Source organism: Anopheles funestus, chromosome X, assembly GCF_943734845.2.
Source record: "Anopheles funestus chromosome X, idAnoFuneDA-416_04, whole genome shotgun sequence".
Lineage (NCBI taxonomy): Eukaryota > Metazoa > Arthropoda > Insecta > Diptera > Culicidae > Anopheles > Anopheles funestus.
The window spans coordinates 764660-776701 of NC_064597.1; the positions used below are offsets into that span (position 1 = coordinate 764660).

Consider the following 12042-nt stretch of genomic DNA (forward strand, 5'->3'; position numbering starts at 1 on the left):
ATTGCAACAAATTCCCATCAAAATATATCACATTTAAAATTTTTGCTGAATTGCAGAAAATTGAGGTAAATTTTACATTTTCTCAAACAGGGTAAGGAACTTGGTTCCTCGAATAACTTCTGGCACAGACATCTGAGGGCATGGTCGTCCAAGAAGAAAATGTAGCCGTTGGTGTCATCTATCGACCACAGGTTAAAGATTGGCGATCCGTTGGATACCGACCGAGTTATAGGCAAAATTTGGCGCAAAAATGAGGAAAATTTTACATTTTCTCAAACAGGGTAAGGAACTTGGTTCCTCGAATAACTTCTGGCACAGACATCTGAGGGCATGGTCGTCCAAGAAGAAAATGTAGCCATTGGTGCCATCTATCGACCACAGGTGAAAGATTGGCGATTCGTTGGATACCGACCGAGTTATAGGCAAAATTTGGTGCAAAAATGAGCAAAATTTTCATTTTTTTGTTGAATTTTCTGATTTTTTTATTATTTTTCACTCTTTTTTTTATTTCAAGCATTATTTGAGTGAAAAGAAACTCATTGCAACCCATTGGCATTAAAATAAAACAATTTAATTTTTTTTGCAAAATTTCTCAAAAAAATGGCAAGGGGTACCCCTTATGAAATTTTCGAGTGGAAAATTTTTTTGAAATTTTTTTCTGATTTTTAATTCTTTTTTTAATTTAAAGCATAATTTGAGTGAAAAGAAACTTATTGCAACAAATTCCCATCAAAATATATCACATTTAAAATTTTTGCTGAATTGCAGAAAATTGAGGTAAATTTTACATTTTCTCAAACAGGGTAAGGAACTTGGTTCCTCGAATAACTTCTGGCACAGACATCTGAGGGCATGGTCGTCCAAGAAGAAAATGTAGCCGTTGGTGTCATCTATCGACCACAGGTTGAAGATTGGCGATCCGTTGGATACCGACCGAGTTATAGGCAAAATTTGGCGCAAAAATGAGGAAAATTTTACATTTTCTCAAACAGGGTAAGGAACTTGGTTCCTCGAATAACTTCTGGCACAGACATCTGAGGGCATGGTCGTCCAAGAAGAAAATGTAGCCATTGGTGCCATCTATCGACCACAGGGGAAAGATTGGCGATTCGTTGGATACCGACCGAGTTATAGGCAAAATTTGGTGCAAAAATGAGCAAAATTTTCATTTTTTTGTTGAATTTTCTGATTTTTTTATTATTTTTCACTATTTTTTTTATTTCAAGCATTATTTGAGTGAAAAGAAACTCATTGCAACCCATTGGCATTAAAATAAAACAATTTAATTTTTTTTGCAAAATTTCTCAAAAAAATGGCAAGGGGTACCCCTTATGAAATTTTCGAGTGGAAAATTTTTTTGAAATTTTTTTCTGATTTTTAATTCTTTTTTTAATTTAAAGCATCATTTGAGTGAAAAGAAACTTATTGCAACAAATTCCCATCAAAATATATCACATTTAAAATTTTTGCTGAATTGCAGAAAATTGAGGTAAATTTTACATTTTCTCAAACAGGGTAAGGAACTTGGTTCCTCGAATAACTTCTGGCACAGACATCTGAGGGCATGGTCGTCCAAGAAGAAAATGTAGCCGTTGGTGTCATCTATCGACCACAGGTTAAAGATTGGCGATCCGTTGGATACCGACCGAGTTATAGGCAAAATTTGGCGCAAAAATGAGGAAAATTTTACATTTTCTCAAACAGGGTAAGGAACTTGGTTCCTCGAATAACTTCTGGCACAGACATCTGAGGGCATGGTCGTCCAAGAAGAAAATGTAGCCATTGGTGCCATCTATCGACCACAGGTGAAAGATTGGCGATTCGTTGGATACCGACCGAGTTATAGGCAAAATTTGGTGCAAAAATGAGCAAAATTTTCATTTTTTTGTTGAATTTTCTGATTTTTTTATTATTTTTCACTATTTTTTTTATTTCAAGCATTATTTGAGTGAAAAGAAACTCATTGCAACCCATTGGCATTAAAATAAAACAATTTAATTTTTTTTGCAAAATTTCTCAAAAAAATGGCAAGGGGTACCCCTTATGAAATTTTCGAGTGGAAAATTTTTTTGAAATTTTTTTCTGATTTTTAATTCTTTTTTTAATTTAAAGCATAATTTGAGTGAAAAGAAACTTATTGCAACAAATTCCCATCAAAATATATCACATTTAAAATTTTTGCTGAATTGCAGAAAATTGAGGTAAATTTTACATTTTCTCAAACAGGGTAAGGAACTTGGTTCCTCGAATAACTTCTGGCACAGACATCTGAGGGCATGGTCGTCCAAGAAGAAAATGTAGCCGTTGGTGTCATCTATCGACCACAGGTTAAAGATTGGCGATCCGTTGGATACCGACCGAGTTATAGGCAAAATTTGGCGCAAAAATGAGGAAAATTTTACATTTTCTCAAACAGGGTAAGGAACTTGGTTCCTCGAATAACTTCTGGCACAGACATCTGAGGGCATGGTCGTCCAAGAAGAAAATGTAGCCATTGGTGCCATCTATCGACCACAGGTGAAAGATTGGCGATTCGTTGGATACCGACCGAGTTATAGGCAAAATTTGGTGCAAAAATGAGCAAAATTTTCATTTTTTTGTTGAATTTTCTGATTTTTTTATTATTTTTCACTATTTTTTTTATTTCAAGCATTATTTGAGTGAAAAGAAACTCATTGCAACCCATTGGCATTAAAATAAAACAATTTAATTTTTTTTGCAAAATTTCTCAAAAAAATGGCAAGGGGTACCCCTTATGAAATTTTCGAGTGGAAAATTTTTTTGAATTTTTTTTCTGATTTTTTATTCTTATTTTAATTTAAAGCATAATTTGAGTGAAAAGAAACTTATTGCAACAAATTCCCATCAAAATATATCACATTTAAAATTTTTGCTGAATTGCAGAAAATTGAGGTAAATTTTACATTTTCTCAAACAGGGTAAGGAACTTGGTTCCTCGAATAACTTCTGGCACAGACATCTGAGGGCATGGCCGTCCAAGAAGAAAATGTAGCCATTGGTGCCATCTATCGACCACAGGTTAAAGATTGGCGATCCGTTGGATACCGACCGAGTTATAGGCAAAATTTGGCGCAAAAATGAGGAAAATTTTACATTTTCTCGAACAGGGTAAGGAACTTGGTTCCTCGAATAACTTCTGGCACAGACATCTGAGGGCATGGCCGTCCAAGAAGAAAATGTAGCCATTGGTGCCATCTATCAACCACAGGTTAAAGATTGGCGATCCGTTGGATACCGACCGAGTTATAGGCAAAATTTGGCGCAAAAATGAGGAAAATTTTACATTTTCTCAAACAGGGTAAGGAACTTGGTTCCTCGAATAACTTCTGGCACAGACATCTGAGGGCATGGCCGTCCAAGAAGAAAATGTAGCCATTGGTGTCATCTATCGACCACAGGTTGAAGATTGGCGATCCGTTGGATACCGACCGAGTTATAGGCAAAATTTGGTGCAAAAATGAGCAAAATTTTCATTTTTTTGTTGAATTTTCTGATTTTTTTATTATTTTTCACTCTTTTTTTTATTTCAAGCATTATTTGAGTGAAAAGAAACTCATTGCAACCCATTGGCATTAAAATAAAACAATTTAATTTTTTTTGCAAAATTTCTCAAAAAAATGGCAAGGGGTACCCCTTATGAAATTTTCGAGTGGAAAATTTTTTTGAAATTTTTTTCTGATTTTTAATTCTTTTTTTAATTTAAAGCATAATTTGAGTGAAAAGAAACTTATTGCAACAAATTCCCATCAAAATATATCACATTTAAAATTTTTGCTGAATTGCAGAAAATTGAGGTAAATTTTACATTTTCTCAAACAGGGTAAGGAACTTGGTTCCTCGAGTAACTTCTGGCACAGACATCTGAGGGCATGGCCGTCCAAGAAGAAAATGTAGCCATTGGTGTCATCTATCGACCACAGGTGAAAGATTAGCGATCCGTTGGATACCGACCGAGTTATAGGCAAAATTTGGCGCAAAAATGAGGAAAATTTTACATTTTCTCAAACAGGGTAAGGAACTTGGTTCCTCGAATAACTTCTGGCACAGACATCTGAGGGCATGGCCGTCCAAGAAGAAAATGTAGCCATTGGTGTCATCTATCGACCACAGGTTAAAGATTGGCGATCCGTTGGATACCGACCGAGTTATAGGCAAAATTTGGTGCGAAAATGAGCAAAATTTTCATTTTTTTGTTGAATTTTCTGATTTTTTTATTATTTTTCACTCTTTTTTTTATTTCAAGCATTATTTGAGTGAAAAGAAACTCATTGCAACCCATTGGCATTAAAATAAAACAATTTAATTTTTTTTGCAAAATTTCTCAAAAAAATGGCAAGGGGTACCCCTTATGAAATTTTCGAGTGGAAAATTTTTTTGAAATTTTTTTCTGATTTTTAATTCTTTTTTTAATTTAAAGCATAATTTGAGTGAAAAGAAACTTATTGCAACAAATTCCCATCAAAATATATCACATTTAAAATTTTTGCTGAATTGCAGAAAATTGAGGTAAATTTTACATTTTCTCAAACAGGGTAAGGAACTTGGTTCCTCGAATAACTTCTGGCACAGACATCTGAGGGCATGGTCGTCCAAGAAGAAAATGTAGCCGTTGGTGTCATCTATCGACCACAGGTTAAAGATTGGCGATCCGTTGGATACCGACCGAGTTATAGGCAAAATTTGGCGCAAAAATGAGGAAAATTTTACATTTTCTCAAACAGGGTAAGGAACTTGGTTCCTCGAATAACTTCTGGCACAGACATCTGAGGGCATGGCCGTCCAAGAAGAAAATGTAGCCATTGGTGCCATCTATCGACCACAGGTGAAAGATTGGCGATTCGTTGGATACCGACCGAGTTATAGGCAAAATTTGGTGCAAAAATGAGCAAAATTTTCATTTTTTTGTTGAATTTTCTGATTTTTTTATTATTTTTCACTCTTTTTTTTATTTCAAGCATTATTTGAGTGAAAAGAAACTCATTGCAACCCATTGGCATTAAAATAAAACAATTTAATTTTTTTTGCAAAATTTCCCAAAAAAATGGCAAGGGGTACCCCTTATGAAATTTTCGAGTGGAAAATTTTTTTGAAATTTTTTTCTGATTTTTAATTCTTTTTTTAATTTAAAGCATAATTTGAGTGAAAAGAAACTTATTGCAACAAATTCCCATCAAAATATATCACATTTAAAATTTTTGCTGAATTGCAGAAAATTGAGGTAAATTTTACATTTTCTCAAACAGGGTAAGGAACTTGGTTCCTCGAATAACTTCTGGCACAGACATCTGAGGGCATGGTCGTCCAAGAAGAAAATGTAGCCGTTGGTGTCATCTATCGACCACAGGTTAAAGATTGGCGATCCGTTGGATACCGACCGAGTTATAGGCAAAATTTGGCGCAAAAATGAGGAAAATTTTACATTTTCTCAAACAGGGTAAGGAACTTGGTTCCTCGAATAACTTCTGGCACAGACATCTGAGGGCATGGCCGTCCAAGAAGAAAATGTAGCCATTGGTGTCATCTATCGACCACAGGTTGAAGATTGGCGATCCGTTGGATACCGACCGAGTTATAGGCAAAATTTGGTGCAAAAATGAGCAAAATTTTCATTTTTTTGTTGAATTTTCTGATTTTTTTATTATTTTTCACTCTTTTTTTTATTTCAAGCATTATTTGAGTGAAAAGAAACTCATTGCAACCCATTGGCATTAAAATAAAACAATTTAATTTTTTTTGCAAAATTTCTCAAAAAAATGGCAAGGGGTACCCCTTATGAAATTTTCGAGTGGAAAATTTTTTTGAAATTTTTTTCTGATTTTTAATTCTTTTTTTAATTTAAAGCATAATTTGAGTGAAAAGAAACTTATTGCAACAAATTCCCATCAAAATATATCACATTTAAAATTTTTGCTGAATTGCAGAAAATTGAGGTAAATTTTACATTTTCTCAAACAGGGTAAGGAACTTGGTTCCTCGAATAACTTCTGGCACAGACATCTGAGGGCATGGCCGTCCAAGAAGAAAATGTAGCCATTGGTGTCATCTATCGACCACAGGTTGAAGATTGGCGATCCGTTGGATACCGACCGAGTTATAGGCAAAATTTGGCGCAAAAATGAGGAAAATTTTACATTTTCTCAAACAGGGTAAGGAACTTGGTTCCTCGAATAACTTCTGGCACAGACATCTGAGGGCATGGCCGTCCAAGAAGAAAATGTAGCCATTGGTGTCATCTACCGACCACAGGTGAAAGATTGGCGATCCGTTGGATACCGACCGAGTTATAGGCAAAATTTGGTGCAAAAATGAGCAAAATTTTCATTTTTTTGTTGAATTTTCTGATTTTTTTATTATTTTTCACTCTTTTTTTTATTTCAAGCATTATTTGAGTGAAAAGAAACTCATTGCAACCCATTGGCATTAAAATAAAACAATTTAATTTTTTTTGCAAAATTTCTCAAAAAAATGGCAAGGGGTACCCCTTATGAAATTTTCGAGTGGAAAATTTTTTTGAAATTTTTTTCTGATTTTTAATTCTTTTTTTAATTTAAAGCATAATTTGAGTGAAAAGAAACTTATTGCAACAAATTCCCATCAAAATATATCACATTTAAAATTTTTGCTGAATTGCAGAAAATTGAGGTAAATTTTACATTTTCTCAAACAGGGTAAGGAACTTGGTTCCTCGAATAACTTCTGGCACAGACATCTGAGGGCATGGTCGTCCAAGAAGAAAATGTAGCCATTGGTGCCATCTATCGACCACAGGTGAAAGATTGGCGATTCGTTGGATACCGACCGAGTTATAGGCAAAATTTGGTGCAAAAATGAGCAAAATTTTCATTTTTTTGTTGAATTTTCTGATTTTTTTATTATTTTTCACTCTTTTTTTTATTTCAAGCATTATTTGAGTGAAAAGAAACTCATTGCAACCCATTGGCATTAAAATAAAACAATTTAATTTTTTTTGCAAAATTTCTCAAAAAAATGGCAAGGGGTACCCCTTATGAAATTTTCGAGTGGAAAATTTTTTTGAAATTTTTTTCTGATTTTTAATTCTTTTTTTAATTTAAAGCATAATTTGAGTGAAAAGAAACTTATTGCAACAAATTCCCATCAAAATATATCACATTTAAAATTTTTGCTGAATTGCAGAAAATTGAGGTAAATTTTACATTTTCTCAAACAGGGTAAGGAACTTGGTTCCTCGAATAACTTCTGGCACAGACATCTGAGGGCATGGTCGTCCAAGAAGAAAATGTAGCCATTGGTGCCATCTATCGACCACAGGTGAAAGATTGGCGATTCGTTGGATACCGACCGAGTTATAGGCAAAATTTGGTGCAAAAATGAGCAAAATTTTCATTTTTTTGTTGAATTTTCTGATTTTTTTATTATTTTTCACTATTTTTTTTATTTCAAGCATTATTTGAGTGAAAAGAAACTCATTGCAACCCATTGGCATTAAAATAAAACAATTTAATTTTTTTTGCAAAATTTCTCAAAAAAATGGCAAGGGGTACCCCTTATGAAATTTTCGAGTGGAAAATTTTTTTGAATTTTTTTTCTGATTTTTAATTCTTTTTTTAATTTAAAGCATAATTTGAGTGAAAAGAAACTTATTGCAACAAATTCCCATCAAAATATATCACATTTAAAATTTTTGCTGAATTGCAGAAAATTGAGGTAAATTTTACATTTTCTCAAACAGGGTAAGGAACTTGGTTCCTCGAATAACTTCTGGCACAGACATCTGAGGGCATGGTCGTCCAAGAAGAAAATGTAGCCGTTGGTGTCATCTATCGACCACAGGTTAAAGATTGGCGATCCGTTGGATACCGACCGAGTTATAGGCAAAATTTGGCGCAAAAATGAGGAAAATTTTACATTTTCTCAAACAGGGTGAGGAACTTGGTTCCTCGAATAACTTCTGGCACAGACATCTGAGGGCATGGCCGTTCAAGAAGAAAATGTAGCCATTGGTATCATCTATCGACCACAGGTTGAAGATTGGCGATCCGTTGGATACCGACCGAGTTATAGGCAAAATTTGGTGCAAAAATGAGCAAAATTTTCATTTTTTTGTTGAATTTTCTGATTTTTTTATTATTTTTCACTCTTTTTTTTATTTCAAGCATTATTTGAGTGAAAAGAAACTCATTGCAACCCATTGGCATTAAAATAAAACAATTTAATTTTTTTTGCAAAATTTCTCAAAAAAATGGCAAGGGGTACCCCTTATGAAATTTTCGAGTGGAAAATTTTTTTGAAATTTTTTTCTGATTTTTAATTCTTTTTTTAATTTAAAGCATAATTTGAGTGAAAAGAAACTTATTGCAACAAATTCCCATCAAAATATATCACATTTAAAATTTTTGCTGAATTGCAGAAAATTGAGGTAAATTTTACATTTTCTCAAACAGGGTAAGGAACTTGGTTCCTCGAATAACTTCTGGCACAGACATCTGAGGGCATGGCCGTCCAAGAAGAAAATGTAGCCATTGGTGTCATCTATCGACCACAGGTTGAAGATTGGCGATCCGTTGGATACCGACCGAGTTATAGGCAAAATTTGGCGCAAAAATGAGGAAAATTTTACATTTTCTCAAACAGGGTAAGGAACTTGGTTCCTCGAATAACTTCTGGCACAGACATCTGAGGGCATGGTCGTCCTAGAAGAAAATGTAGCCATTGGTGCCATCTATCGACCACAGGTGAAAGATTGGCGATTCGTTGGATACCGACCGAGTTATAGGCAAAATTTGGTGCAAAAATGAGCAAAATTTTCATTTTTTTGTTGAATTTTCTGATTTTTTTATTATTTTTCACTCTTTTTTTTATTTCAAGCATTATTTGAGTGAAAAGAAACTCATTGCAACCCATTGGCATTAAATAAAACAATTTAATTTTTTTTGCAAAATATCTCAAAAAAATGGCAAGGGGTACCCCTTATGAAATTTTCGAGTGGAAAATTTTTTTGAATTTTTTTTCTGATTTTTTATTCTTTTTTTAATTTAAAGCATAATTTGAGTGAAAAGAAACTTATTGCAACAAATTCCCATCAAAATATATCACATTTAAAATTTTTGCTGAATTGCAGAAAATTGAGGAAAATTTTACATTTTCTCAAACAGGGTAAGGAACTTGGTTCCTCGAATAACTTCTGGCACAGACATCTGAGGGCATGGCCGTCCAAGAAGAAAATGTAGCCATTGGTGTCATCTATCGACCACAGGTTGAAGATTGGCGATCCGTTGGATACCGACCGAGTTATAGGCAAAATTTGGCGCAAAAATGAGCAAAATTTTCATTTTTTTGTTGAATTTTCTGATTTTTTTATTATTTTTCACTCTTTTTTTTATTTCAAGCATTATTTGAGTGAAAAGAAACTCATTGCAACCCATTGGCATTAAAATAAAACAATTTAATTTTTTTTGCAAAATTTCTCAAAAAAATGGCAAGGGGTACCCCTTATGAAATTTTCGAGTGGAAAATTTTTTTGAAATTTTTTTCTGATTTTTAATTCTTTTTTTAATTTAAAGCATAATTTGAGTGAAAAGAAACTTATTGCAACAAATTCCCATCAAAATATATCACATTTAAAATTTTTGCTGAATTGCAGAAAATTGAGGTAAATTTTACATTTTCTCAAACAGGGTAAGGAACTTGGTTCCTCGAATAACTTCTGGCACAGACATCTGAGGGCATGTTCGTCCAAGAAGAAAATGTAGCCATTGGTGCCATCTATCGACCACAGGTTAAAGATTGGCGATTCATTGAATACCGACCGAGTTATAGGCAAAACTTGGTGCAAAAATGAAGAAAATTTCATTTTTTCAAACAGGGTGAGGAACTTGATTCCTTCAATAACTTCTGACACAGACATCTGAGGGCATGGCCGTCCAAGAAGAAAATGTAGCCATTGGTGCCATCTAAAATAAAAGGGCACTCGATTTTTTCAAACTTTACGCGTTTAGCGACGGGGTAGCATGTATCCTGGATGGCGCCATACTGCAGCAGCTAACAATACTGCATTTCAATAAATTTGAATGATTAGTGCCGTGATGGCGTCAACGTAACCATTACACGAACTACAGTTGCAGTAGTGGATAGAGAGTGAAAAATTCAACCCATTTCTTCATTATTTCGAACCCTATTGCCACAGAAATCTATTCACACTTCGACAATTCCGAATCGAACTAGACTGGACAGAAAGTTTTTTACCCTAAAGCACACATACAGAATGTAGCGCAGAAATTATGGAGCTTTAAATCAGCATCAATGTACGGTAGAAGGAACGAATCTTCTTTGCAAAGGAAGCGAAAGAAGCCAGTATACTAGACTTACCAAAAAAATAAACAAAAATTGAAATTCAACAACAACTGCACAAAACTGCTTGCGGAAAACGGTTGGTGCCGTTTTCCCGCTCTTTCGAGATGGTTTTGACAGACGACTAGTGAAACTGTCAATCGCGTATTGCAGCAGTGCAGCTGGCTGAGAAAGGTTTGCCGAAAGGAGGAAACTTTCCATCCAAACGATTCAATAAAAATGCTAATGACACTTGGGAGCCCTGCCGTAAACAACAACGCTCCCTCCACCATACTCCTTTCCCTCTCTCCCTCTTCCCCAACCACTCTCTCTCATCTCTCTTTATCTCGCTATCTATCTGGGTTTTTGGCCACTTACCCAAGGGGAATGGAACCGGACATGTCCTTTTCTCTATAGTCCTTTCCATCTTCAACCTACCTTCCGGTGCAGCGGCAAGCCACTAATCCAAAACCCGAAGCGCATCGGACAGCCTGGCACAAGATTTTTGACCCCCGAAACCACTTCTATTCGCTTCGTGCTGCTTCACAGTTTGTTGTGTCACCACAGCCACACCGCACATCGTCCTCTGCTGGTGCGCTTTGATTTATATTCACCTCGTGGCTTCCACCTTCCGCTTACATCGTGCGCCCTCGCCGCCACCACCGACTATCTACTACCAGAAATGCTAGCTCATCTTACGGAGCCGTACCACACAGCACCGCTGCAGACACACCGACTGCAGAGCACACCGGACCAAATGGAGCGAATGCTTGCGGGCCCATTCCCTTGGGTGGGTATGCAACACGATTACATCCTCCAGTGGGTAAAGCGCTACGCTAAACCACGCCATGGTTAAAAGTACGCCTGCTGTAGTGGACAGAGTTGAATGCTGGACAGTTGGCGGAAAATATATCTGTACCATACAAACCACCTAACCTTCACCTCCACCCCTACGCCTCCCACCATTCATTCCACCCTTCATTCCACTCATCACGATTCTTCTCATTCTAGCATGTGAAGGGTGCAGCGAAATGAGTTGAAATACCTGTACCCCACTGCAAACCAACCCCACACGCCAAACAACGAAAAAGGAGGAAGGGGATGAAGGCGCTGCAAAGGAACATGAACCTGAAAATCTCAATTTTCATGGTTCAGTTTTCTCGCTACCGAACGCTTTGCTTTATTTACGCTCCCGTACTTGTGTACATGTTGTTCATCCGCTACGTCGTTCGTTTAAATGTGTGCGTGCGTGTGTGTGTGTGTATTTGTGTGTGTGTTTGTATTTTTGCACTTTTTTTCTCTCATTCGCATCCTTTGCAGCTAGTTGTGTGGTGTTTCGCATTTACGCGGCTACCTGAGCATGACTAGTTGCACCGTACCCTTACCATTTCCCAGGAGATGCTGAAGCCACGAGGCTTTCGGTTTGCATGTTTCGCGTAACCATTGTGCTGTACGTCTGGAAATCGCCTCCGGTCTGGTTTCACATTTCAGACACAGCTGGATACCTTTTTTCATGCGAGACACATAAACAACAACACACACACAACCGGAAATGGAAAAGAAAAAAGTTAAAGGCAATAATATGTACAACAAAAAGCCCCCCTGCTGGAAGCTAATCCTTTAATTGGTGAAGACCTATATTACGCGGTATGCCGCTATCAAAAGGCTTACCAGTGGTGCAAACTGAATCAAAATGGTACGCAAACTAGAGGT

General features: G+C 35.9%; 2 long non-coding RNA genes across 5 annotated transcripts in view; one reads left to right on the forward strand and one right to left on the reverse strand.

Annotated features, from left to right (window-relative positions):
- The window catches only part of LOC125765921 (uncharacterized), an 83864-nt gene that overhangs the window by 26851 nt on the left and 44971 nt on the right, over window positions 1–12042 (reverse strand). The window lies entirely within an intron of this gene.
- LOC125765930 (uncharacterized) lies at window positions 1132–7996 on the forward strand. 3 transcript variants are annotated; one of them, XR_007418636.1, is made up of 4 exons: window positions 1132–3039; window positions 3230–3419; window positions 4654–4843; window positions 5366–6260. It is a non-coding gene; the product is annotated as an uncharacterized LOC125765930 (long non-coding RNA). The 3 variants fall into 3 exon arrangements; XR_007418637.1 differs by lacking the exon at window positions 1132–3039 and adding an exon at window positions 7834–7996 and having other exon boundaries at window positions 3129–3419; window positions 5366–6077; XR_007418635.1 differs by lacking the exon at window positions 1132–3039 and having other exon boundaries at window positions 3129–3419.